The following is a 26,128-nucleotide window of genomic DNA, read 5'->3' as shown; positions in this document are numbered from 1 at the left end:
CAGCACAAGAGAGCACTTCTCGGACTGCAATTATGCCTATAACACACCAAATTACTGCGCTGATAAGCTCTTCCTGTTAAATGGGAGCAAAATAAAACAAAGGAAACATGTAGCAGAGCGTGGTTTCGATCCACGGACCTCTGGGTTATGGGCCCAGCACGCTTCCGCTGCGCCACTCTGCTGCTCCTGCATGCTTTGTAAATTTGTTTATAATTGTAATAAACGAGGAGGAGGAAAGAACTTTATTGGGTCCTGAGGAACCCCTTCCCACCCACTCTTGGTTTAGTGGTCGGCAGGGGTCGCGGGCCGCACCCACGTTGGGACGGGAAGCCCGTGAGCCTCCGCCCTTTCGTGAGCCCTCTGGACGGCCCGAAGCTGGGTCTGGTGGTCGTCGCTTCGCAGGGCGTCCATCCAGTCTTCTTTGCTGAACACGGTGCCGCTTAACGCGGAGCATTGCCAAAGCATGTGCGATAGCGAGCAGTACGATTCGCCGCAATCCGGACATTGCGGCTCTACGTCCGGTGAATAAAGGCTCATTCTGCCTCTCGAGGGGAACGACCTTGTTTGCAGCATTCTGAATATAGATGACTGTGGTCTAGTAAGTTTAGCGTGGGGGAGCGGGAAGGTCCTCCTCGACAGCTGATAATGTGTTGTTAGTTCGTTGAAGGTGAGCAGCGGGTCTCGGTGCTCCCCTCGCTCCCCGCCACTTCGCTCGCCACGATCGCCGCGGTGCGTGAGTCCTCGCGCGCGTCCGTGTGCCAGCTCGTTGGCGTTGGGAAATTCGGGGTGCACGTCGGCCCCCATGTGGGCTGGAAACCATTTGAGGATGTGATGACCCGCGGCTCCCTCACTGCCGAGGACGGCCGCTGCTTTCCGCGATATCGAGCCCGAGGCGAATGCTCTGGCCGCCGATCGCGAATCTGTGTATACGTATGGACGTTCGGGGTCCCTCATTGCCATGGCTATTGCCACCTGTTCGGCCACCTCGGACGTTACCCCCTTGACCGATGCTGCGTTGATGATCGTACCATCCCAGCGTATCGAGACGGCCGCGTACCGGTCGCTGCGCCCGTACTGGGCCGCGTCTACAAATGCCGCCAGTCCCGGACAGCTGGCGGTCGATTTCAGCAGTGCTCGGGCCCTCGCCTTTCGGCGCCCCGCGTTGAATTGCGGGTGGACGTTTCTCGGAAGCGGTTCTACCTTGAAAGTGCCCCTGACCGCCGCGCTGAGCGCGACGCTGCGTGCGTTGCACTCTGCCTCGGCATTTATACCTGCTTCTTCTAGGATGCGTCTGCCGGCCCTGGTGGTCGACAGCCGCACGACCTGTGCCTTGGTCTGTGCTTCGATGATTTCTGCTAGCGTATTGTGGACCCCTAGCCGATCGAGCCGCTCCGTGCTTGTACTGATCGGAAGACCTAGAACCCTCTTGATGCTCTTGCGCATCAGTGTGTCTATCTTGGCCGCGTCTCTCTTGGTCCATTTTAGCGCCGAGGCTACGTAATTTACGTGACTCATGAGGAAGGCGTGGTAAAGTCTGATGAGATTGTTCTCGCTGAACCCTCCCCTGCGGTTGGTCACCCTGAGGATCAGCCGGAGCATGTTCTCCGTTTTGGACGTGAGTCTCATGACCGTTTGCGTGTTACCGCCTTTAGCCTCAATTAGCAGCCCCAAGATTCTTATAGTGTCCACTCTGGGGATCGGCTGGCCGTCACTCGTGCGTAATTTGATTGGTATTTGATCGATCGGCGTCAAATTCCTCATGCCTTGTTTCGAGGGCCTGTAGAGCAACAGTTCCGATTTGCTGGGTGACAGACGGAGTCCCGTTTCCTTCAGATACTCTTCCGTTGTGTCCAGCGCCTCTTGAAGAGCCCGCTCGACTTCTGCGTCGGACCCTCCCGGGCACCACACCGTAATATCGTCTGCGTACAGGGCGTGATTGACGTTGGTCACTCTCGTCAGCCGGTCCGAGAGCCCTTTCAATGCTAGATTGAATAATAGCGGGGAGAGCACCGCCCCTTGTGGGGTGCCCTTCGCGCCCAGCGTGTAACAATCGGACGTGGCCTGTCCTATTTTGATCGTGGCTTTCCTGTCTCTGAGGAAGGAGCCTATGTAAGAGTGGAATTTCCGGCCGAGCCCCATCACCGAGATCGTTTCCATTAGAAATCTGTGTTTCACCGTGTCGAACGCTTTCGTTAGGTCCAGGGCCAGTATGCCCCTGGTGTCTCTGGTTATGCAGTCGATTATGTGCTTTTTGAGTTGTAACATTACGTCCTGTGTGGAGAGGCCCGGTCTGAAGCCCACCATGTTATGTGGGAAGAGGCCCTCTCTCTCTATGTACCGCGATACTCGGTTATGTATGGCATGTTCCGCCGTCTTGCCTACGCACGAGGTCAGCGATATTGGCCGCATGTTCTCCGCCGCAAGTGGTTTACCGGGTTTCGGTATTAGTATGACCGAAGCCTCTTTCCAGGCCTCTGGTACTTGTCCCGTTTCCCACGCTCTGTTTATTTCTTCGGTGAGCTTGTCGACCGACTTTCCGTCTAGGTTTCTTAACAGTTTATTCGAGACCCCATCAGGGCCCGTCGCGGAGCGTCCGTTGAGGCCTTGTAAGGCATCCCAAATTTCCGATTCCGTGAAGGGCGCGTCGAGTTCTTCGACCTCTGTGCCGGCGTAGTGTGGATAGTCGCCATCGCCTGACGGGCCCAGTGGTAGATACGTCTCGGCCAGCTCCTTTAGGAACTCGCTCTCCGTTTTGCCCTGCTCCTTTTGTTTGTGTAAAATCCTATCAATTGCCAATTTCTGATTGCCTTTGGATTGCTTGTCGTCTAACAGTTTCTTTAGGAGGTTCCATTTGCGCCCGGTTCTCATTTGTCCGTCTACCGACGCGCACACCTCGTTCCACTGTTGCTTGGAAAGCTCGATCGAGTGCGCTTCGATTTCCCGGTTTAGTGCCGCTACTTTCTTTCGCAGTCTGCGATTTAGTCTTTGCGTTTTCCACCTGGCCGTGATGGAATTATTTGCCTCTAATAGGTGTGCCAATCTCGCGTCCATCCTTTCCACGTCCAGTTCAGTTTGGACAACCCTCGTCGCGGTGCCAACGTCCTCTTTCAGCCTTCTAAAAAGGCTGTCTAGGTCCGCATATTCGCTTTTGTCTTCCTTCCTTATTTTGCGGAAGGCTTCCCAGTCGGTGACCTTAAATTCTCTCGGTGGTGCCGCCTTGACGGGGATCGTCACTGCCAGTATGCAGTGGTCGCTGCCGAGGTTCTCGTGCAGGTTGCGCCACTCGGCCCCTCGCACGTTCTTGACGAAGGTCAGGTCGGGCGTCGTGTCCCGCGCCACCGACGTGCCTAGTCGAGTTGGATAGCGGGGGTCGGTCAACAGCTCTAGCGAGCACATAGTGACTGCCTCCAATAGCCGTTCTCCCTTAGGCATTGGCCTTGCATAACCCCAGGCTCCGTGGGGCGCGTTAAAATCTCCTGCCACTATTAGCGGGGCCCCCCTGGCCATTGAGGCCGCCTTCGTTATTATCGACGTGAACGATTGTTTGCGGTCAGACGGCGGGCTGTACACGTTCACTACGAATACGCTGTTTTTCAGCCAACTGTTCGGTATGATTTCGATCGCGGTTACCTCCGCTTTCGCGTTGCCTAATTTGAAATCTCGTTCCTGGAAAGAGCATTTGTTCGCGACAAGCGTTGCCACTCCGCGCTTACCCTGTTCGAATTTCGACGAGGCGACCCGGTAGCCGGGCAAGGTCACCTCGCTACCCAAAGTTTCTTGTAAGATTATGACGTGCGGTTTGTCCGCCTGTGAGGCAACGAACTGTAGCAGCGGAGCCTTGCGCTTTTTGATGCTAGCGCAATTCCACTGCCACACGACCAGCTCTCGAGTTGGATTGTTCGCCATGATTGATACATTGGATTTGTTTAGCACCTGCAGGCGCCATGTGTGCTTCGATGCGCGTCACTCTTGCCGCGAGCGCTACTATGCTTTCCACTAGTTGCTGGACCATTAGCTGCAAAGAGCTAATCGACTGCTTAATTCCCAATAGGATGCTGCTGGACTCGTGTTCCGCCAGGTTTCCCTCATCCGTCAGGGGAGGGGCCCTGCGTTTGACCGAGCGAACAGACTGCTCCCCTTGCGGGGTCGGTGTACTTTGCGCCACCTGCTGCTGCTGTTCGGCTGGCTGAGAAGTGGAACCTTGTTTCCGAAACGATTCGAAATCCGCCCTCATTTTCTTGATCTCCTCTTTGAGGCGCGCGTTTTCTTCCGCTAGGTGAGCTATTCTAGGGTCTTCCTTGTTATGCTTTGGCAATGCTACCTGCGTTACCTTTGATTGTGATTTCGGTTGCGGCTTTGGCCTGGCCCGGTCCGCCCAGGTCGGCCCCTCTTGAATGCGCACTTGGGAGCGGGAGCGCCCCCTGGAGAGGGAACGGCCTCTCGATCGGCTGCGCTGTCGTAGTGTCGGCGTTGTCGAACGTCCCCGTCTGGGGGCGCTTGTCACGCTGGAATCGCGTGATCTACCTTCCACCTGTTGCGGCTGGCTTTGCAGCCGCGATTTCTTGGCATTTCTGCGTCGGCGCCTCCTGCGCCGCACGACGTAATGGATTTGGTATCGTTGCTTGCACTTGTTGTCCGCCGTCGGGTGTTGGCCCCCGCAAAGGGCGCACTTGGGCGAGCACTGGTGGTCTTCAGCCGGGTCGTTGACTCCGCAGCCGCGGCACCTTTTCTTGTGAGGATTTGGACACACGTCGACTCTGTGGCCCAAGTCACCGCACCCGTAGCACACGTCGTTTTGCCGCTTGTATAGCGTGCAGCGTATTAGGCTTACGCCACACATGATATAGTTCGGCACTTTCATGCCGTCGAAGAGCCCTACCACCGTCGAGGTGTTTTTGATCCGCTTGGCTTCCAAGGCCTTGGGATTTCTTTGGTTGACGATCATGGCCTGAAGCTGGGCCTCGTTGATTTCGGGGTCCACTCCTCTGATGACCCCCTTGCACGTGTTGTCCGGCGCCGCAATGTATGCGGCCAAATTGTATGCGCCTTCTCTTAGGTGAAGCTTGTGAATTCCGGCGTATGCGTTGGCGTTCTTCTCAGTCGGCGTGGACACGACGAGAATGTTCTGGGTTGCGTTCGGACAAACGATGTCTTCCTCGGTCTCGTTCGGCGGGAGCGAGGCCGCCATTGCTAGTGCTTGCGCCAGGCGAATCTGACTCACTTTTTTCACGTCGAGGCCGTCTCTCGGCCTCACTATGATGCGAATGTGGTCCCTCGGTAGCCGGGGGAGCCTCGATGCGGCGACGAGGCGCTTGATCGCGCTCTGCAGGCCAGCCGTGCGGCGGCCGCCCTTCGTCTCTGCTCGTCCCTCGTTGCCTCGGTCCGGAACGGTCGGTCCCGGTTTGGCCTTCTTGTTTCTACCCATGGCCGTCGCCCAGCCTGGGCGATTCGCTTCTTCTTGGGAGATGTCCTCTCCCTCTACGACGGTCTCCATAGCGGGCATCCTGCCGCGCACACGTACGAGCGAGGCCTGGGCCTGCTCGCTCCTCGACCCCGGCGATGGGCCTAGTCGGGTAGGGCTAGCTGAGCCGCAGCGTGGTTTGAACTAAAACGTCTCGGAAATTGAAAAGAGTTCACTGACCGGAAGAAAAATCGGACATCGGCGTGTTCCTTAGAAGAAAGTGCGTCGAATAGTGCACATTTCGTTGCTAGGAATCACATAAATCAGTCCGAAAACGTGTACAGAAGCGGGAGCCGAAAATTCCACATCCGCACAGGTCGACTTCTTCTTCTTCCGTCATAAACAAGAGTAGCCTTTTTTTTTAAGGCGGGAAACACGAGCGCGCAGCAGAAGAGAGCACTTCTCGGAGTGCAATTATGCCTATAAGACACCAAATTACTGCGCTGATAAGCTCTTCCTGTTAAATGGGAGCAAAATAAAACAAAGGAAACATGTAGCAGAGCGCGGTTTCGATCCACGGACCTCTGGGTTATGGGCCCAGCACGCTTCCGCTGCGCCACTCTGCTGCTCCTGCATGCTTTGTAAATTTGTTTATAATTGTAATAAACGAGAGTAGCCTTTTTTTTTAAGGCGGGAAACACGAGCGCGCAGCAGAAGAGAGCACTTCTCGGAGTGCAATTATGCCTATAAGACACCAAATTACTGCGCTGATAAGCTCTTCCTGTTAAATGGGAGCAAAATAAAACAAAGGAAACATGTAGCAGAGCGTGGTTTCGATCCGCGGACCTCTGGGTTGTGGGCCCAGCACGCTTCCGCTGCGCCACTCTGCTGCTCCCGCATGCTTTGTAAATTTGTTTATAATTGTAATAAACGAGACTAGCCTTTCTTTTTTAGGCCGAGAAACACGAGCTAGCAGCACAAGAGAGCACTTCTCGGAGTGCAATTATGCCTATAAGACACCAAATTACTGCGCTGATAAGCTCTTCCTGTTAAGTGGGAGCAAAATAAAACAAAGGAAACATGTAGCAGAGCGTGGTTTCGATGCACGGATCTCTGGGTTATGGGCCCAGCACGCTTCCGCTGCGCCACTCTGCTGCTCCTGCATGCTTTGTAAATTTGTTTATAATTGTAATAAACGAGAGTAGCCTTTTTTTTTAAGGCGGGAAACACGAGCGCGCAGCACAAGAGAGCACTTCTCGGACTGCAATTATGCCTATAAGACACCAAATTACTGCGCTGATAAGCTCTTCCTGTTAAATGGGAGCAAAATAAAACAAAGGAAACATGTAGCAGAGCGTGGTTTCGATCCACGGACCTCTGGGTTATGGGCCCAGCACGCTTCCGCTGCGCCACTCTGCTGCTCCTGCATGCTTTGTAAATTTGTTTATAATTGCAATAAACGAGAGTAGCCTTTTTTTTTAAGGCGGGAAACACGAGCGCGCAGCACAAGAGAGCACTTCTCGGACTGCAATTATGCCTATAACACACCAAATTACTGCGCTGATAAGCTCTTCCTGTTAAATGGGAGCAAAATAAAACAAAGGAAACATGTAGCAGAGCGTGGTTTCGATCCACGGACCTCTGGGTTATGGGCCCAGCACGCTTCCGCTGCGCCACTCTGCTGCTCCTGCATGCTTTGTAAATTTGTTTATAATTGTAATAAACGAGGAGGAGGAAAGAACTTTATTGGGTCCTGAGGAACCCCTTCCCACCCACTCTTGGTTTAGTGGTCGGCAGGGGTCGCGGGCCGCACCCACGTTGGGACGGGAAGCCCGTGAGCCTCCGCCCTTTCGTGAGCCCTCTGGACGGCCCGAAGCTGGGTCTGGTGGTCGTCGCTTCGCAGGGCGTCCATCCAGTCTTCTTCTTTGCTGAACACGGTGCCGCTTAACGCGGAGCATTGCCAAAGCATGTGCGATAGCGAGCAGTACGATTCGCCGCAATCCGGACATTGCGGCTCTACGTCCGGTGAATAAAGGCTCATTCTGCCTCTCGAGGGGAACGACCTTGTTTGCAGCATTCTGAATATAGATGACTGTGGTCTAGTAAGTTTAGCGTGGGGGAGCGGGAAGGTCCTCCTCGACAGCTGATAATGTGTTGTTAGTTCGTTGAAGGTGAGCAGCGGGTCTCGGTGCTCCCCTCGCTCCCCGCCACTTCGCTCGCCACGATCGCCGCGGTGCGTGAGTCCTCGCGCGCGTCCGTGTGCCAGCTCGTTGGCGTTGGGAAATTCGGGGTGCACGTCGGCCCCCATGTGGGCTGGAAACCATTTGAGGATGTGATGACCCGCGGCTCCCTCACTGCCGAGGACGGCCGCTGCTTTCCGCGATATCGAGCCCGAGGCGAATGCTCTGGCCGCCGATCGCGAATCTGTGTATACGTATGGACGTTCGGGGTCCCTCATTGCCATGGCTATTGCCACCTGTTCGGCCACCTCGGACGTTACCCCCTTGACCGATGCTGCGTTGATGATCGTACCATCCCAGCGTATCGAGACGGCCGCGTACCGGTCGCTGCGCCCGTACTGGGCCGCGTCTACAAATGCCGCCAGTCCCGGACAGCTGGCGGTCGATTTCAGCAGTGCTCGGGCCCTCGCCTTTCGGCGCCCCGCGTTGAATTGCGGGTGGACGTTTCTCGGAAGCGGTTCTACCTTGAAAGTGCCCCTGACCGCCGCGCCGAGCGCGACGCTGCGTGCGTTGCACTCTGCCTCGGCATTTATACCTGCTTCTTCTAGGATGCGTCTGCCGGCCCTGGTGGTCGACAGCCGCACGACCTGTGCCTTGGTCTGTGCTTCGATGATTTCTGCTAGCGTATTGTGGACCCCTAGCCGATCGAGCCGCTCCGTGCTTGTACTGATCGGAAGATCTAGAACCCTCTTGATGCTCTTGCGCATCAGTGTGTCTATCTTGGCCGCGTCTCTCTTGGTCCATTTTAGCGCCGAGGCTACGTAATTTACGTGACTCATGAGGAAGGCGTGGTAAAGTCTGATGAGATTGTTCTCTCTGAGCCCTCCCCTGCGGTTGGTCACCCTGAGGATCAGCCGGAGCATGTTCTCCGTTTTGGACGTGAGTCTCATGACCGTTTGCGTGTTACCGCCTTTAGCCTCAATTAGCAGCCCCAAGATTCTTATAGTGTCCACTCTGGGGATCGGCTGGCCGTCACTCGTGCGTAATTTGATTGGTATTTGATCGATCGGCGTCAAATTCCTCATGCCTTGTTTCGAGGGCCTGTAGAGCAACAGTTCCGATTTGCTGGGTGACAGACGGAGTCCCGTTTCCTTCAGATACTCTTCCGTTGTGTCCAGCGCCTCTTGAAGAGCCCGCTCGACTTCTGCGTCGGACCCTCCCGGGCACCACACCGTAATATCGTCTGCGTACAGGGCGTGATTGACGTTGGTCACTCTCGTCAGCCGGTCCGAGAGCCCTTTCAATGCTAGATTGAATAATAGCGGGGAGAGCACCGCCCCTTGTGGGGTGCCCTTCGCGCCCAGCGTGTAACAATCGGACGTGGCCTGTCCTATTTTGATCGTGGCTTTCCTGTCTCTGAGGAAGGAGCCTATGTAAGAGTGGAATTTCCGGCCGAGCCCCATCACCGAGATCGTTTCCATTAGAAATCTGTGTTTCACCGTGTCGAACGCTTTCGTTAGGTCCAGGGCCAGTATGCCCCTGGTGTCTCTGGTTATGCCGTCGATTATGTGCTTTTTGAGTTGTAACATTACGTCCTGTGTGGAGAGGCCCGGTCTGAAGCCCACCATGTTATGTGGGAAGAGGCCCTCTCTCTCTATGTACCGCGATACTCGGTTATGTATGGCATGTTCCGCCGTCTTGCCTACGCACGAGGTCAGCGATATTGGCCGCATGTTCTCCGCCGCAAGTGGTTTACCGGGTTTCGGTATTAGTATGACCGAAGCCTCTTTCCAGGCCTCTGGTACTTGTCCCGTTTCCCACGCTCTGTTTATTTCTTCGGTGAGCTTGTCGACCGACTTTCCGTCTAGGTTTCTTAACAGTTTATTCGAGACCCCATCAGGGCCCGTCGCGGAGCGTCCGTTGAGGCCTTGTAAGGCATCCCAAATTTCCGATTCCGTGAAGGGCGCGTCGAGTTCTTCGACCTCTGTGCCGGCGTATTGTGGATAGTCGCCATCGCCTGACGGGCCCAGTGGTAGATACGTCTCGGCCAGCTCCTTTAGGAACTCGCTCTCCGTTTTGCCCTGCTCCTTTTGTTTGTGTAAAATCCTATCAATTGCCAATCTCTGATTGCCTTTGGATTGCTTGTCGTCTAACAGTTTCTTTAGGAGGTTCCATTTTCGCCCGGTTCTCATTTGTCCGTCTATCGACGCGCACACCTCGTTCCACTGTTGCTTGGAAAGCTCGATCGAGTGCGCTTCGATTTCCCGGTTTAGTGCCGCTACTTTCTTTCGCAGTCTGCGATTTAGTCTTTGCGTTTTCCACCTGGCCGTGATGGAATTATTTGCCTCTAATAGGTGTGCCAATCTCGCGTCCATCCTTTCCACGTCCAGTTCAGTTTGGACAACCCTCGTCGCGGTGCCAACGTCCTCTTTCAGCCTTCTAAAAAGGCTGTCTAGGTCCGCATATTCGCTTTTGTCTTCCTTCCTTATTTTGCGGAAGGCTTCCCAGTCGGTGACCTTAAATTCTCTCGGTGGTGCCGCCTTGACGGGGATCGTCACTGCCAGTATGCAGTGGTCGCTGCCGAGGTTCTCGTGCAGGTTGCGCCACTCGGCCCCTCGCACGTTCTTGACGAAGGTCAGGTCGGGCGTCGTGTCCCGCGCCACCGACGTGCCTAGTCGAGTTGGATAGCGGGGGTCGGTCAACAGCTCTAGCGAGCACATAGTGACTGCCTCCAATAGCCGTTCTCCCTTAGGCATTGGCCTTGCATAACCCCAGGCTCCGTGGGGCGCGTTAAAATCTCCTGCCACTATTAGCGGGGCCCCCCTGGCCATTGAGGCCGCCTTCGTTATTATCGACGTGAACGATTGTTTGCGGTCAGACGGCGGGCTGTACACGTTCACTACGAATACGCTGTTTTTCAGCCAACTGTTCGGTATGATTTCGATCGCGGTTACCTCCGCTTTCGCGTTGCCTAATTTGAAATCTCGTTCCTGGAAAGAGCATTTGTTCGCGACAAGCGTTGCCACTCCGCGCTTACCCTGTTCGAATTTCGACGAGGCGACCCGGTAGCCGGGCAAGGTCACCTCGCTACCCAAAGTTTCTTGTAAGATTATGACGTGCGGTTTGTCCGCCTGTGAGGCAACGAACTGTAGCAGCGGAGCCTTGCGCTTTTTGATGCTAGCGCAATTCCACTGCCACACGACCAGCTCTCTAGTTGGATTGTTCGCCATGATTGATACATTGGAGTTGTTTAGCACCTGCAGGCGCCATGTGTGCTTCGATGCGCGTCACTCTTGCCGCGAGCGCTACTATGCTTTCCGCTAGTTGCTGGACCATTAGCTGCAAAGAGCTAATCGACTGCTTAATTCCCAATAGGATGCTGCTGGACTCGTGTTCCGCCAGGTTTCCCTCATCCGTCAGGGGAGGGGCCCTGCGTTTGACCGAGCGAACAGACTGCTCCCCTTGCGGGGTCGGTGTACTTTGCGCCACCTGCTGCTGCTGTTCGGCTGGCTGAGAAGTGGAACCTTGTTTCCGAAACGATTCGAAATCCGCCCTCATTTTCTTGATCTCCTCTTTGAGGCGCGCGTTTTCTTCCGCTAGGTGAGCTATTCTAGGGTCTTCCTTGTTATGCTTTGGCAATGCTACCTGCGTTACCTTTGATTGTGATTTCGGTTGCGGCTTTGGCCTGGCCCGGTCCGCCCAGGTCGGCCCCTCTTGAATGCGCACTTGGGAGCGGGAGCGCCCCCTGGAGAGGGAACGGCCTCTCGATCGGCTGCGCTGTCGTAGTGTCGGCGTTGTCGAACGTCCCCGTCTGGGGGCGCTTGTCACGCTGGAATCGCGTGACCTACCTTCCACCTGTTGCGGCTGGCTTTGCAGCCGCGATTTCTTGACATTTCTGCGTCGGCGCCTCCTGCGCCGCACGACGTAATGGATTTGGTATCGTTGCTTGCACTTGTTGTCCGCCGTCGGGTGTTGGCCCCCGCAAAGGGCGCACTTGGGCGAGCACTGGTGGTCTTCAGCCGGGTCGTTGACTCCGCAGCCGCGGCACCTTTTCTTGTGAGGATTTGGACACACGTCGACTCTGTGGCCCAAGTCACCGCACCCGTAGCACACGTCGTTTTGCCGCTTGTATAGCGTGCAGCGTATTAGGCTTACGCCACACATGATATAGTTCGGCACTTTCATGCCGTCGAAGAGCCCTACCACCGTCGAGGTGTTTTTGATCCGCTTGGCTTCCAAGGCCTTGGGATTTCTTTGGTTGACGATCATGGCCTGAAGCTGGGCCTCGTTGATTTCGGGGTCCACTCCTCTGATGACCCCCTTGCACGTGTTGTCCGGCGCCGCAATGTATGCGGCCAAATTGTATGCGCCTTCTCTTAGGTGAAGCTTGTGAATTCCGGCGTATGCGTTGGCGTTCTTCTCAGTCGGCGTGGACACGACGAGAATGTTCTGGGTTGCGTTCGGACAAACGATGTCTTCCTCGGTCTCGTTCGGCGGGAGCGAGGCCGCCATTGCTACTGCTTGCGCCAGGCGAATCTGACTCACTTTTTTCACGTCGAGGCCGTCTCTCGGCCTCACTATGATGCGAATGTGGTCCCTCGGTAGCCGGGGGAGCCTCGATGCGGCGACGAGGCGCTTGATCGCGCGCTGCGGGCCAGCCGTGCGGCGGCCGCCCTTCGTCTCTGCTCGTCCCTCGTTGCCTCGGTCCGGAACGGTCGGTCCCGGTTTGGCCTTCTTGTTTCTACCCATGGCCGTCGCCCAGCCTGGGCGATTCGCTTCTTCTTGGGAGATGTCCTCTCCCTCTACGACGGTCTCCATAGCGGGCATCCTGCCGCGCACACGTACGAGCGAGGCCTGGGCCTGCTCGCTCCTCGACCCCGGCGATGGGCCTAGTCGGGTAGGGCTAGCTGAGCCGCAGCGTGGTTTGAACTAAAACGTCTCGGAAATTGAAAAGAGTTCACTGACCGGAAGAAAAATCGGACATCGGCGTGTTCCTTAGAAGAAAGTGCGTCGAATAGTGCACATTTCGTTGCTAGGAATCACATAAATCAGTCCGAAAACGTGTACAGAAGCGGGAGCCGAAAATTCCACATCCGCACAGGTCGACTTCTTCTTCTTCCGTCATAAACGAGAGTAGCCTTTTTTTTTAAGGCGGGAAACACGAGCGCGCAGCAGAAGAGAGCACTTCTCGGAGTGCAATTATGCCTATAAGACACCAAATTACTGCGCTGATAAGCTCTTCCTGTTAAATGGGAGCAAAATAAAACAAAGGAAACATGTAGCAGAGCGCGGTTTCGATCCACGGACCTCTGGGTTATGGGCCCAGCACGCTTCCGCTGCGCCACTCTGCTGCTCCTGCATGCTTTGTAAATTTGTTTATAATTGTAATAAACGAGAGTAGCCTTTTTTTTTAAGGCGGGAAACACGAGCGCGCAGCACAAGAGAGCACTTCTCGGAGTGCAATTATGCCTATAAGACACCAAATTACTGCGCTGATAAGCTCTTCCTGTTAAATGGGAGCAAAATAAAACAAAGGAAACATGTAGCAGAGCGTGGTTTCGATCCGCGGACCTCTGGGTTGTGGGCCCAGCACGCTTCCGCTGCGCCACTCTGCTGCTCCCGCATGCTTTGTAAATTTGTTTATAATTGTAATAAACGAGACTAGCCTTTCTTTTTTAGGCCGAGAAACACGAGCTAGCAGCACAAGACAGCACTTCTCGGAGTGCAATTATGCCTATAAGACACCAAATTACTGCGCTGATAAGCTCTTCCTGTTAAGTGGGAGCAAAATAAAACAAAGGAAACATGTAGCAGAGCGTGGTTTCGATCCACGGACCTCTGGGTTATGGGCCCAGCACGCTTCCGCTGCGCCACTCTGCTGCTCCTGCATGCTTTGTAAATTTGTTTATAATTGTAATAAACGAGAGTAGCCTTTTTTTTTTAAGGCGGGAAACACGAGCGCGCAGCACAAGAGAGCACTTCTCGGACTGCAATTATGCCTATAAGACACCAAATTACTGCCCTGATAAGCTCTTCCTGTTAAATGGGAGCAAAATAAAACAAAGGAAACATGTAGCAGAGCGTGGTTTCGATCCACGGACCTCTGGGTTATGGGCCCAGCACGCTTCCGCTGCGCCACTCTGCTGCTCCTGCACGCTTTGTAAATTTGTTTATAATTGTAATAAACGAGAGTAGCCTTTTTTTTTAAGGCGGGAAACACGAGCGCGCAGCACAAGAGAGCACTTCTCGGACTGCAATTATGCCTATAAGACACCAAATTACTGCGCTGAAAAGCTCTTCCTGTTAAATGGGAGCAAAATAAAACAAAGGAAACATGTAGCAGAGCGTGGTTTCGATCCACGGACCTCTGGGTTATGGGCCCAGCACGCTTCCGCTGCGCCACTCTGCTGCTCCTGCATGCTTTGTAAATTTGTTTATAATTGTAATAAACGAGAGTAGCCTTTTTTTTTTTTTAGGCCGAGAAACACGAGCTAGCAGCACAAGAGAGCACTTCTCGGAGTGCAATTATGCCTATAAGACACCAAATTACTGCGCTGATAAGCTCTTCCTGTTAAATGGGAGCAAAATAAAACAAAGGAAACATGTAGCAGAGCGTGGTTTCGATCCACGGACCTCTGGGTTATGGGCCCAGCACGCTTCCGCCTCGCCACTCTGCTGCTCCTGCACGCTTTGTAAATTTGTTTATAATTGTAATAAACGAGAGTAGCCTTTTTTTTTAAGGCGGGAAACACGAGCGCGCAGCACAAGAGAGCACTTCTCGGACTGCAATTATGCCTATAAGACACCAAATTACTGCGCTGATAAGCTCTTCCTGTTAAATCGGAGCAAAATAAAACAAAGGAAACATGGAGCAGAGCGTGGTTTCGATCCACGGACCTCTGGGTTATGGGCCCAGCACGCTTCCGCTGCGCCACTCTGCTGCTCCTGCATGCTTTGTAAATTTGTTTATAATTGTAATAAACGAGAGTAGCCTTTTTTTTAAGGCGGGAAACACGAGCGCGCAGCACAAGAGAGCACTTCTCGGACTGCAATTATGCCTATAAGACACCAAATTACTGCGCTGATAAGCTCTTCCTGTTAAATGGGAGCAAAATAAAACAAAGGAAACATGTAGCAGAGCGTGGTTTCGATCCACGGATCTCTGGGTTATGGGCCCAGCACGCTTCCGCTGCGCCACTCTGCTGCTTTTTTTTTTTTTTTTTCTTTATTGCCTGTTTTCTTTTACAGGTCGTGGAAACAGAGAAACATGAATGATAAAAGGAAACATTTGGACCAAATCTTGATCCCGTGTGTTCAGGTTAAAATTTCTTCAAGTTACACAATTTTTCCAAGAGAGGTAGCCAGTCAGGAGGCTCTGGTTGCGCTTTATACAGTTCGCGTATATAATCCATGTTTACAATGAAATTTTCCCTGACAGGACGTGCGTGAAGGTCGGCATTGCGGACCGCCATTCTAGTCTGCCAGATGCTGTGAAGTGCTATCAGCATGAACATGTCGTACGGGACGCCGTCTTGATTGTCCACACTCAGAAAACGAATGCCATAACTCGTGATAGGTAGGTCCTTTTTCAATGTGCGCTGCAGAATGTCCCAATGGAAAACGGCGTCCCAGCAGTAAAGAAAAACGTGTTCTACTGTTTCGGGCGTCTTACAAAGTAGACAGTTTGTCGTCCATGGAACGTAGAGTCCCTTATCAGCTAACCATTGCTTTACTGGGAGCGTCCCAGAATGAAGTTTAAAGAAGAAAGTTTTTGTTCCCGGTTTTACGTTCATCTTTTTAACCCTTCTTAGCACGTCCTGTCCGGGTCCGACATTGAATAAAGTTCTGTACCGCGGTGTTGGCAACAAACAGTCGACAAGGTCTTTGTAAAGTGTTTTCCGTTTTACAGAGGACAAATACTCTAGCGAAAAGCGCACTTTCAGAAATTGAAAAGAATGCACTACTTCACGCAAGAATCCAGTCACATAACGGTACATATTGTCATTCGATGACACAACAAATTCAGGAACGTGTGAACACAGCCTTAATTTTATCACAGTTTGTAAAAAGCCATTTCTTTGGTCACGGAGAAAAATAAAACGAGACACAACTTGCCTAATAAATAAATGACACAAACCCAATCCACCGTTTCGGACCGGTAAGAATAAATTTGAGCGACTTGTTCGTTCCCAGGTCGATCTCCACAGAAACACGGCGAAAATCCTGTGAAATTTCTGCACATTCACCCGCGACATACAAAGGACTTGGAACACATACCATATTTTGGCTATTAAAAACAGGTTGCATACATACGCCCGTGCAAAAATAGAGAGCTCCCGCCCACCCCAGGCGTTTGTTTTTTGCCTGATTGTTTCTGCTTCGTCCTTCCAGTACTCGTTGTTGTCACGATAAACCTCGAGTGGCACCCCTAGGTACTTCAGTGGGCGGGTTTCCCATCTTACATTTACGTATACATCAGGCTTCATATCCCAACTGCCATACCAAAACGCAGTTGTTTTATCCCAGTTAATCATGCTACCTGTCATGGAACAAAATTGTTTGGCTGTATGAACAACTTCACATATACTCTGCCTATCTTGACAGAGTACGGCCACATCGTCAGCATATGCAAGAATCTTTACTTCAGTACTCTGTAATCTAAATCCGTGCACGTTTGAATTTTGGATAATTGATAAGCAAAAGGGTTCTAGGTATATGGCAAAAAGTAAGGCTGAGGCCGGGCATCCTTGTCTGATGGAACTGAGTATGTCAATTTCTTCACTTAGCGTCCTATTAACTACCAGGCGTGTTACACACTGCGAGTACGCCATCTTTAATCCATCAAGAAACACAGTTCCAACTTGCACATGTTCTAACACGTTGAACAACACTTCATGGGAGACACGGTCAAAAGCTTTTTGTAAATCTAATTGCATCATTGCTATTCGATCTCCAAAGTCATCGCAAATCTCTAAGACACTTCTTACTACGTGTATATTTGTCGTAATGCTACGACCTCTTATGCCACATGTCTGGTGCGGTCCTACAATGTTTTGAACGACATTCTGCATTCTTTTGGCCAGCACCTTCATGAAAATTTTGTAATCTGTATTCAAGAGGCTAATGGGGCGATATGACGTCACAGACTGAAGTTTGATGTCATCGTCCGATTTGGGGATTAAAACAGTGTGCGCTTCAGTGAAAGACCGTGGTAGCTTCTTCTTTTTATACCCCTCTTCGATAACTTGGAACAGCGCGCTGGCAATCTCTTCTTTAAACATTTTATAGAATTCTGCTCCGATTCCATCTGGGCCAGGTGTCTTTCCAGTGCTTAAGTCATCAATAGCTTTTTTAATCTCCTGTATACTGATAGGGGCCTCCAAACTTTTTTTAGTTTCGTCGTCAAACTCGGGCACTAAAGAAAGGAAATCTTCACTAAATCCATTCCCCATCGGAATACGTTTTCCAAGCAAATCGCGATAGTGTTCAAGAAACGCGTTCATTATCTGACTTTTTTCTTTCGTCAGTCTGCCATTGTACATTATTTCCTTAACTTCTTTTCTTTGTGCATATTGCTTTTCATCACTTAGTGCCCGCTTTGTCGGTGTTTCGCCCATCCAAAGCTTTTCTGTTCTTGACCTAATAATAGCACCTCTGTACTTTTCTTTATCTAAAAGTTCCAGCTTGTTTTTGGTATTTTTGATTTCTTCAGTGAAAGAGCCCGGTTTCACACTTTCTTCCTTTAATAGTGCTTGCAGTTGCGACTGCAATTTCTTCTCGTCTTGTTTCTTCTCAAAATTAAGGATAGTCGTACGTTCTATAGCACTCAATTTAACATCTTGTTTAAAAACTTCCCACCTCGTTTCCCAGTCGTCTTTTCCAACTTCATACAGCATTGTTAACGCTTCATTTACTTTTCTAGAAAAAATTTTATCTTTCATGATGCTATTATTTAATTTCCAGAGGTGCCAGTTGAACTTAGGCATTTTTTCCTTTGTCCCAAGCGTGAATTTTAACAAACAGTGGTCGCTAAAAGACACTGGTATAACAACGTATTCGTCACAACACATCACAAGGTCAAGTGGGATGTAGGCTCTATCCAAACGTGCGTGACTTTGGCCCTGAAAATGCGTGAACTCAACCCCGCCCTTAGACATGCAGAGGGCCACATCTTCTAGCCCATTCTCTGCAATCAATTCCGTCAAAAACAGTGCGCTTTGATCGCGCAAATTTACACGTTTGGAGCGGTCCTCAATCGCGCACACACAGTTAAAGTCACCAATTAATATCACATATCTAGTACAATCAAGGAAACCACCAATCTCTTCAAAGAATGCTTTTCTTTCGTTGTCACGATTTGGGGCGTACAAGCAAATCACGCGCCATTCAAAATTCATTAACGAAAAATCACAAACAACGAAGCGTCCGCTCTCACTGCTTCTTATACTTGTCTCAACTGCGCCCATCGATCTTTTAATAAAAATTGCACACCCTCCAGATAAGCCATCGGCATGTGACACACAGACATTATACGTTGTGTTGAAAGGCGCAACCATTCGCTCAGTTTCGTCCTCCTTGTGTACTTTTGTTTCTTGCACGGCGATCACGTCGAAATCATGTTCCGCAAATAGCCTACTTAATTGGTATTGGCGCCTTCTAGACGAAAGCCCGCGCACATTTAGAGTGGCGAAACGAACTGCTCTCTCAAGTCTAACAGCCATCTTTATCTTGAAAAAGGATGCGCTCACCAAACAGTCTGTGCCCCGATATTGGGGTGCACCCTCGGTGCGTTAGCCGTGTTGTCAAGTGGGCAGCTTAGCCGCCCTCTTCTCCCTCTCCGGGACGTTTGGCTTTGGGGTGGGCCGCAGCCGGCGACTGGTGAACGCTTTTGTCGGTGGTTCACTGCTGTTGGCGTCCTTCGTCTCTGCACCGGCGTCGTCTCGTGGTCTCTTTCCCAGCGCACTGCTGTCTTCTGCTTCACGGCAATCCATGGAGTCCACTTCGGCACTCTTGTGGTGAACTCCCGCTGTCTCTTTATTTTCACTTGTGTTGTTGGCACCACCTTCGATGAATTCTGAGCCCTGTATTTTGGCTTTTGCGTCTGCTGCAATTTCTACCTGTACAGTGGCTGTAAAATTTTCCGCGGTAGTATTTTCCGATTGCTTACTTCCTTTGGTGCTGGTGCCTTGTACTCCTGATGTTGTTGCAGAATTCAGACATGCTTCTGCTTCCGCTTCGTCCATGGTGAGCTCGGATTTCTCCGTGTTCACCGTGGTCATGGCAGCTGCCGCATACGTCCTCGAGCAGTTTTCTACGGCGTGTCCAAAGCGTTTGCAGACGTTGCACCGCGGCACGCGGCAGTCCTTTCTTATGTGGCCAATCTGTTGGCAGCGCAAGCACCTTGGCGCTCTTCCGGGCGCTACGACAAGGGCCAGCTCACCTCCAACGCGCAGCTGATGTGGTATATCATCCAACGTAACGTCCGCCTTCAGTCGCACCACAACTGTGCGTGTCATGGTGTTCTGTAGGCTGTAGCCGTCAAGGCGCCATTTATCCAGTCCTATTTCCAAGACGGTTCCGTAGGGGTTCAGGGCGTTTCGCACGTCTTCTTCACGTACATGGTAGAGCAGCCAGTGAAGCTTCAGACGGACGTCGCGGTGACTCGGATCAATTACGATACATCTCCGACCCTTGACCGTCAATTCCGGTTCGGCCAAAAACTTCTTTGCGCCTTCAGCAGTCTTGCAGGTAACCGCCCACACATGATTCATTTGATAGGCGCCGAGCGCAAGAACCTCGGTGGGCGGAACACGTTGGAACAGTGGCTCACGAAAATCTTCCGCGCGGTATGGTCTACCTTTCACATCCGCATGTAGAAAAGCGGTATTTTGAACAACGTACCCAGTTGGCAGTGGGGGCAAAATGATTGCATAATCCTGTGACATTTCATTCCTGGTACCGCGGCTATGGTGGGCCGCTACATCCGCTCCGTCGGAGCTCATATCAGCCACGTCCGTACACATCGGTGGCCGGAAGTCAACACGCGCCACTCTGCTGCTCCTGCATGCTTTGTAAATTTGTTTATAATTGTAATAAACGAGAGTAGCCTTTTTTTTTAAGGCGGGAAACACGAGCGCGCAGCACAAGAGAGCACTTCTCGGACTGCAATTATGCCTATAAGACACCAAATTACTGCGCTGATAAGCTCTTCCTGTTAAATGGGAGCAAAATAAAACAAAGGAAACATGTAGCAGAGCGTGGTTTCGATCCACGGACCTCTGGGTTATGGGCCCAGCACGCTTCCGCTGCGCCACTCTGCTGCTCCTGCATGCTTTGTAAATTTGTTTATAATTGTAATAAACGAGAGTAGCCTTTTTTTTAAGGCGGGAAACACGTGCGCGCAGGAGAAAAGAGCACTTCTCGGAGTGCAATTATGCCTATAAGACACCAAATTACTGCGCTGATAAGCTCTTCCTGTTAAATGGGAGCAAAATAAAACAAAGGAAACATGTAGCAGAGCGTGGTTTCGATCCGCGGACCTCTGGGTTATGGGCCCAGCACGCTTCCGCTGCGCCACTCTGCTGCTCCTGCATGCTTTGTAAATTTGTTTATAATTGTAATAAACGAGAGTAGCCTTTTTTTTTAAGGCGGGAAACACGAGCGCGCAGCAGAAGAGAGCACTTCTCGGAGTGCAATTATGCCTATAAGACACCAAATTACTGCGCTGATAAGCTCTTCCTGTTAAATGTGAGCAAAATAAAACAAAGGAAACATGTAGCAGAGCATGGTTTCGATCCACGGACCTCTGGGTTATGGGCCCAGCACGCTTCCGCTGCGCCACTCTGCTGCTCCTGCATGCTTTGTAAATTTGTTTATAATTGTAATAAACGAGAGTAGCCTTTTTTTTTTAAGGCGGGAAACACGAGCGCGCAGCACAAGAGAGCACTTCTCGGACTGCAATTATGCCTATAAGACACCAAATTACTGCGCTGATAAGCTCTTCCTGTTAAATGGGAGCAAAATAAAACAAAGGAAACATGTAGCAGAGCGTTGTTTCGATCCACGGACCTCTGGGTTATGGGCCCAGCACGCTTCCGCTGCGCCACTCTGCTGCTCCTGCACGCTTTGTAAATTTGTTTATAATTGTAATAAACGAGAGTAGCCTTTTTTTTTTAAGGCGGGAAACACGAGCGCGCAGCACAAGAGAGCACTTCTCGGACTGCAATTATGCCTATAACACACCAAATTACTGCGCTGAATAGCTCTTCCTGTTAAATGGGAGCAAAATAAAACAAAGGAAACATGTAGCAGAGCGTGGTTTCGATCCACGGATCTCTGGGTTATGGGCCCAGCACGCTTCCGCTGCGCCACTCTGCTGCTCCTGCATGCTTTGTAAATTTGTTTATAATTGTAATAAACGAGAGTAGCCTTTTTTTTTAAGGCGGGAAACACGAGCGCGCAGCACAAGAGAGCACTTCTCGGAGTGCAATTATGCCTATAAGACACCAAATTACTGCGCTGATAAGCTCTTCCTGTTAAATGGGAGCAAAATAAAACAAAGGAAACATGTAGCAGAGCGTGGTTTCGATCCACGGATCTCTGGGTTATGGGCCCAGCACGCTTCCGCTGCGCCACTCTGCTTTTTTTTTTTATTTATTTATTACCGGTTTTTTCGCAGAACGTGCAGTTTCCACACATTACAGTATCACAATTGCAATAAAAACAAAAAGGAAAGAAAAGAGTCACACCGTACAAAAAAGCCGTCTGTCCCTATTGGACAGGCGTTGTCAACTTAAAATTCCTTCATGGCTGTCAGAGGTTCTAGCCTCCACAGCCATTCCGGAACACATTGTTGCATTTTCTGTATTTCTATGAATCGCGACATACATTCTCTGAAATAATCGCGAGCGGGCCTAGCGTCAGGATCACAATAGTACCCTGCCATACAAGCCCGCCATATACAGTGGAGAGCGTTTAACATAATGAAATCATATGGAACCCCGTCATCATCCTTAATTGTCAGATACCTTATCCCTTGGGGGTCCACCGGTAACTCTTTTTTCAGGGTTCGCTTTAAGACGTCCCAGAAAAAGAAGCCCTCCCAACATTCCAAAAAAACGTGATCTATGGTTTCCTGCTTTTTCCAGATCAAGCAATGCGTTCCCCATGGTACGATACAACCTCGCTCTTCCATGAAAGTCTTCACTGAGAGCGTACCGGTGTGAAGCTTAAAAAAAAACGTTTTTACCCCTGGTGGCACCTCCATGTGTTTTACGCGTTTAAGTACATCAAGTCCTGGCCCTCCACTGTAAATGGCTCTGTATAACGGCACTGGGAAAACAATGTCGCACACATCTTTATACAATCTTTTCCTTTTAACATCGCAAAGGTAATCCATTGAAAATCGAACAGAAAGAAATCTTACGCTGTCGGCCACTTCCTTAAAGAAGCCACGAAGTGATCCGGTAACGCATGCCGTACTAACGACATGTGCGGGCAAAGCACCGCTCAACCTGAGCTGGCATACTGTGCGCAGAAAAGGATGGCGCACATCGCGAAAAAACAAGAATCGGTTGACTAGTTGTCTAACAAAAAGATGAACCAAACCCACACCCCCGTCTTTCACTCTTCTAAACAAATTTGTTCGGCTGCACCTTTCCCATGTTGACCCCCAGATGAAAACAGCAAACACTCTGTGCAGCCTTTGCACATTTGTTCTCGAGCAATACAACGCTTGCATGACATAATATAACTTCGTGACAAAAAACATATTACAGACTGTCGCCCTTGCAAAAATAGACAGCTTCACATCCTTCCATCTGTCCGCCTTTTCTTTCATTTCATCGGCTTGGCTCCTCCAATATTCATCGCTACTATTGTAGCTATTGAGAGGAACGCCCAGATACCTCGTCGGCGTTTTGACCCAGTTGAGGTTCGCGAAGTTGTCCGGTGCAGACTCCCATTTCCCGTGCCACAGGCCTAGGGATTTGCCCCAATTTATTCTACTACCCGTGACATCACAGAAATGTTTCACTGCCGATACTGTTTCCGTTACACTTGTCTGTCTGTGCAACACACTGCAATGTCATCTGCATATGCGAGCAGCTTCACCTCTGTCGCTGCTAATCTGAAACCACGTATTTTGTCATTTCCGTTAATTACTACACACATTGCTTCTATGTATATGGCAAATAACAGCGGACTGAGGGGACAGCCTTGGCGTACTGAACGCATGATGTTAATGGGGGCCCCCAGAGACTTGTTGACAATTAATCTTGTTGTGCAATTCTGGTACGCCAAGGCCACTCCCTCCCTGATGATGGAACCGACATTAACATGATCCAAGATGGCAAACAAAATAACATGAGCGACACAATCGAACGCTTTCTCCAAATCGAGCTGAAGAACTGCAACGCCACCATCGGTGACGTCACAGCACTCGAGCACGCTCCGCATCTGATGGATGTTCAAAAAAATGGACCGTCCCTTGATGCCGCAAGTTTGGTGGTCTCCGACAATTTCCTTGATGACGCCTTGAAGTCTCGCAGCTAAAATCTTCATAAAGATCTTGTAATCAATGTTTGTTAGTGATATCGGTCTATAGGATGACACGAATCTGAGTTTGTCTGTTTTATCACTCTTAGGGATTAGTATTGTGTGCGCTTTTCCAAAAGATGGGGGCAATAATTTCTTCTCGTACGCGTCATTGAATACGTCTGCTAACAATGGGGCCAGTTCACTTTTGAAAGCCTTATATAACCCCGCACAGAGTCCATCAGGCCCAGGCGACTTGCCCGAGTTCAAATCGCCGATTGCCTTTTCAACTTCGTTCTCGGTAATGTTGCCTTCCAATCGTTCTTTAGCGTCATCTCCCAGTCTCGGCATCCGCTGAAGAAAATCGGCTTTGAAACTCTCTACATTCGCTGCCTGAAATGCAAAGAGCGACTGGTAGTACTGACAGAAGGCGCGCCCTGTGCTTTCGTTGTCGTCAACAACAACCCCGTTCATTAAAATCGTATCCACATGGTTTCGCCGTCCGTGCGCCTTCTCGAGTCCAAGCGCCCTTTTTGTGGGCGTCTCCCCCGCCGCTAATACATCTGCTCGTGCTCGCACGATGGCACCTTGATAACGTTCTTTATCGAACTGTTCAAGCTTTTCCTTGACGCTCCGCACATCGTCTTTGTACAGACCAGGCTCTCTGCACTCCAGCGTTATCAGCTGCTGAAGTAGTGTTCGCAAAGCCTTTTCTTTATATTCCCTCTCAAATTTGAGGCAGCTTGACCTTTCTAAGGCTTTCATTTTAACTTTTTCTTTGAAACATTCCCACTTTTCAGCTATTGTTTCAGCTTCATCTTTGCGTATTTCATCAATGGCATTCCGTACTGCCTTTACAAAAGATTCATCATTTAATAACGAGGCATTCATTTTCCACATCTCCCAATTAAACGCATGTTTCCGTTTCCCTATACCGACATTACATATTACGAGACAGTGATCTGAGAACGATACGGGTACTACAGAATAACCGTGGCATCTTGGAATTGTATCCAGCGAAATGTAGATTCGGTCCAACCGCGCATGGCTACTGCCCTGAAAACGTGTAAATGTCACGTCACGCCCCCCTTCCAGACAATCAAAAACGTCATCTAGTTCATTTTCACTAATTAGTTTTGACAAGACTTCACTGCTTCTGTCACGCACACCGGCATTATTGGCTCTGTCACTAGCGCTCATTACACAATTGAAGTCTCCTAAGAGCATAACGCGCTTATCGCATCGAACATACTGCGAAAGGTTCAAAAAGAAACGGGCACGCTCTTCTACTGAATTGGGCGCATATACGCATATGACACGGTACTGAAACTCGCACAAAACAATATCGCAAAAAACAATCCTTCCAGATTGACAAGAAAAGGTACTTTGAATCTGCAGTCCAGGCAGTTTCTTCACAAAAAGAATGCACCCCCCAGCCGTGCCTAACGCATGGCTTACCACCGCAAAATACCTAGACGTGAAACGGCGCACCATGCTCCCGGTCTCCTCCTCCCCGTCAACCTTAGTTTCCTGGACGGCTAGTACGTCGACGTCGTGGTCAGTGACCAACCGTAGGACTTGACTTTGCCTACGACTAGCCGCCAACCCTCTCACGTTTAAAGTGGCAATATTAAGGGACGGTATCTGAGCCATGTTGAGCTAAAGAGAAAAGTAGGCCCGGAGCATGGTGCTTACCGTTCACGACTAGCCCTCGGCTAGCCGCCTCCGGGACCTCCCGGTTTCCCGGCGTTGTTTGTGGGCGGCACTTTGTCCGCAGGCTTTCTCTCAGGTGGGACATTCGGCTTTGGTTTTAAGCTCGTGCGCCTCCCAAGAGGTGTCTTTGTCGGCAGCCCTTCGCTGGTGCTGGTCGCGCCGTCGTTGCGGTCCTTAGTCTGGTCATGGGGGCGCTTGACTGGCGCACCAAGAGTCGAAGTCCGGTCGCCGTCGAGGACGGCCTCCTCCTGCTGCATTGCTGTCGCATCGTTGTCGGGCGGGTCCTCACTACTGCTCCGCGTAGGCTGGCCCTCAGCGGTCGCGCCCTGCACCGTCCCACTCGGCATCACGGTAGTCTCAGCCACCCTGCTGTCTACGGCCAAACTCGTTGTTCCACTGGCTGTCGCTGTCGGGACCGTGTCTAGAGTTCCTTTAGCAGCGTCCTCCGCCTCGGCCACGTCCATGACGTGCTCTGCCGCAACGTCACAAGTTACTGGGCCTGTTACGGTGGCATAAGATCTTACGCAGTCAGCGTCGACGTGGCCGAAACGTCTGCATAGAGAACAGCGGGGGACTCTGCACTCACGGCGGACGTGTCCCGTGCCGTGGCAGCGCAGGCACTGCATTGGTCGACCGGGCACGACGACCAAGGCCAACTCTCCGCCGACGCGGATCTGATGGGGCAGGTTCTCCACTTTCATGCCGCTTTTCAATTTCAAGATGACGGTCCTGGTAGTTGAGGTCTTCGCTCCCATGCCTTCGACGCGCCACCGCTCCCGGCTCACCTCCTCCACCTTGCCGAAAGCCGCGAATGCCGTCCGGACGTCCTCGTCGGCAACACCGTACAGCAGCCAGTGAAGCCTTAGCTTCACCTGTTGATCCTGCGGGTCAACGATGACGCACCGTCGTCCCTTCACTTGGAGTTCCTTGAGGTCCAGAAGCCTTTTTGTGGCACTCCCATCACTGAAGGTCACTGCCCAGACGTAGTTGATCTGGTACGCCCCTATGCATACCACATCAGGCAGCAAGCCCGTCGGCAGAAGGGCGTCCCGGAAATCTTCCACCTTGTACGGTCTCGCACGCACATCACCGTGCAAAAAGACGGTATTAATCACCAATTGACCTTTGGGCAGTTGCGGCAAAATAAAGGCATAATCCTTGTCGTCGTTTAGCCTGTTTCCGCGGCCTAAAGTGGCCGCTGTCGCTGCTCCACTGGAGCCCATGACTCTGCTGACCGCTCAGCTCGGCTGCCGGAAGCAGAATGGCGCTGCGCCACTCTGCTGCTCCTGCATGCTTTGTA

At 51.3% G+C, this 26,128-nt stretch overlaps 9 non-coding genes across 9 annotated transcripts; all 9 read right to left on the bottom strand.

The window, feature by feature from the left end:
- Positions 1 to 110: 110 nt before the first annotated feature.
- On the bottom strand, positions 111 to 182 carry TRNAM-CAU (transfer RNA methionine (anticodon CAU)). Its single transcript has one exon. It is a non-coding gene; the product is annotated as a tRNA-Met (tRNA).
- Positions 183 to 5,955: 5,773 nt separating this feature from the next.
- TRNAM-CAU (transfer RNA methionine (anticodon CAU)) lies at positions 5,956 to 6,027 on the bottom strand. Its single transcript has one exon. It is a non-coding gene; the product is annotated as a tRNA-Met (tRNA).
- A 721-nt stretch (positions 6,028 to 6,748) lies between these two features.
- TRNAM-CAU (transfer RNA methionine (anticodon CAU)) lies at positions 6,749 to 6,820 on the bottom strand. Its single transcript has one exon. It is a non-coding gene; the product is annotated as a tRNA-Met (tRNA).
- Positions 6,821 to 7,012: 192 nt separating this feature from the next.
- TRNAM-CAU (transfer RNA methionine (anticodon CAU)) lies at positions 7,013 to 7,084 on the bottom strand. The gene has a single exon. It is a non-coding gene; the product is annotated as a tRNA-Met (tRNA).
- A 5,776-nt stretch (positions 7,085 to 12,860) lies between these two features.
- TRNAM-CAU (transfer RNA methionine (anticodon CAU)) lies at positions 12,861 to 12,932 on the bottom strand. Its single transcript has one exon. It is a non-coding gene; the product is annotated as a tRNA-Met (tRNA).
- Positions 12,933 to 13,389: 457 nt separating this feature from the next.
- TRNAM-CAU (transfer RNA methionine (anticodon CAU)) lies at positions 13,390 to 13,461 on the bottom strand. Its single transcript has one exon. It is a non-coding gene; the product is annotated as a tRNA-Met (tRNA).
- Positions 13,462 to 13,654: 193 nt separating this feature from the next.
- On the bottom strand, positions 13,655 to 13,726 carry TRNAM-CAU (transfer RNA methionine (anticodon CAU)). The gene has a single exon. It is a non-coding gene; the product is annotated as a tRNA-Met (tRNA).
- A 192-nt stretch (positions 13,727 to 13,918) lies between these two features.
- Positions 13,919 to 13,990, bottom strand: TRNAM-CAU (transfer RNA methionine (anticodon CAU)). The gene has a single exon. It is a non-coding gene; the product is annotated as a tRNA-Met (tRNA).
- Positions 13,991 to 19,829: 5,839 nt separating this feature from the next.
- TRNAM-CAU (transfer RNA methionine (anticodon CAU)) lies at positions 19,830 to 19,901 on the bottom strand. Its single transcript has one exon. It is a non-coding gene; the product is annotated as a tRNA-Met (tRNA).
- Between the last annotated feature and the right edge of the window lie 6,227 nt (positions 19,902 to 26,128).

The sequence above is a fragment of the Dermacentor andersoni genome, chromosome 1, assembly GCF_023375885.2.
Source record: "Dermacentor andersoni chromosome 1, qqDerAnde1_hic_scaffold, whole genome shotgun sequence".
In the NCBI taxonomy this organism is placed as follows: Eukaryota; Metazoa; Arthropoda; class Arachnida; order Ixodida; family Ixodidae; genus Dermacentor; species Dermacentor andersoni.
The sequence above is the reverse complement of the archived record's forward strand: the minus strand, read 5'-3'. Positions and strand labels throughout refer to the sequence as shown.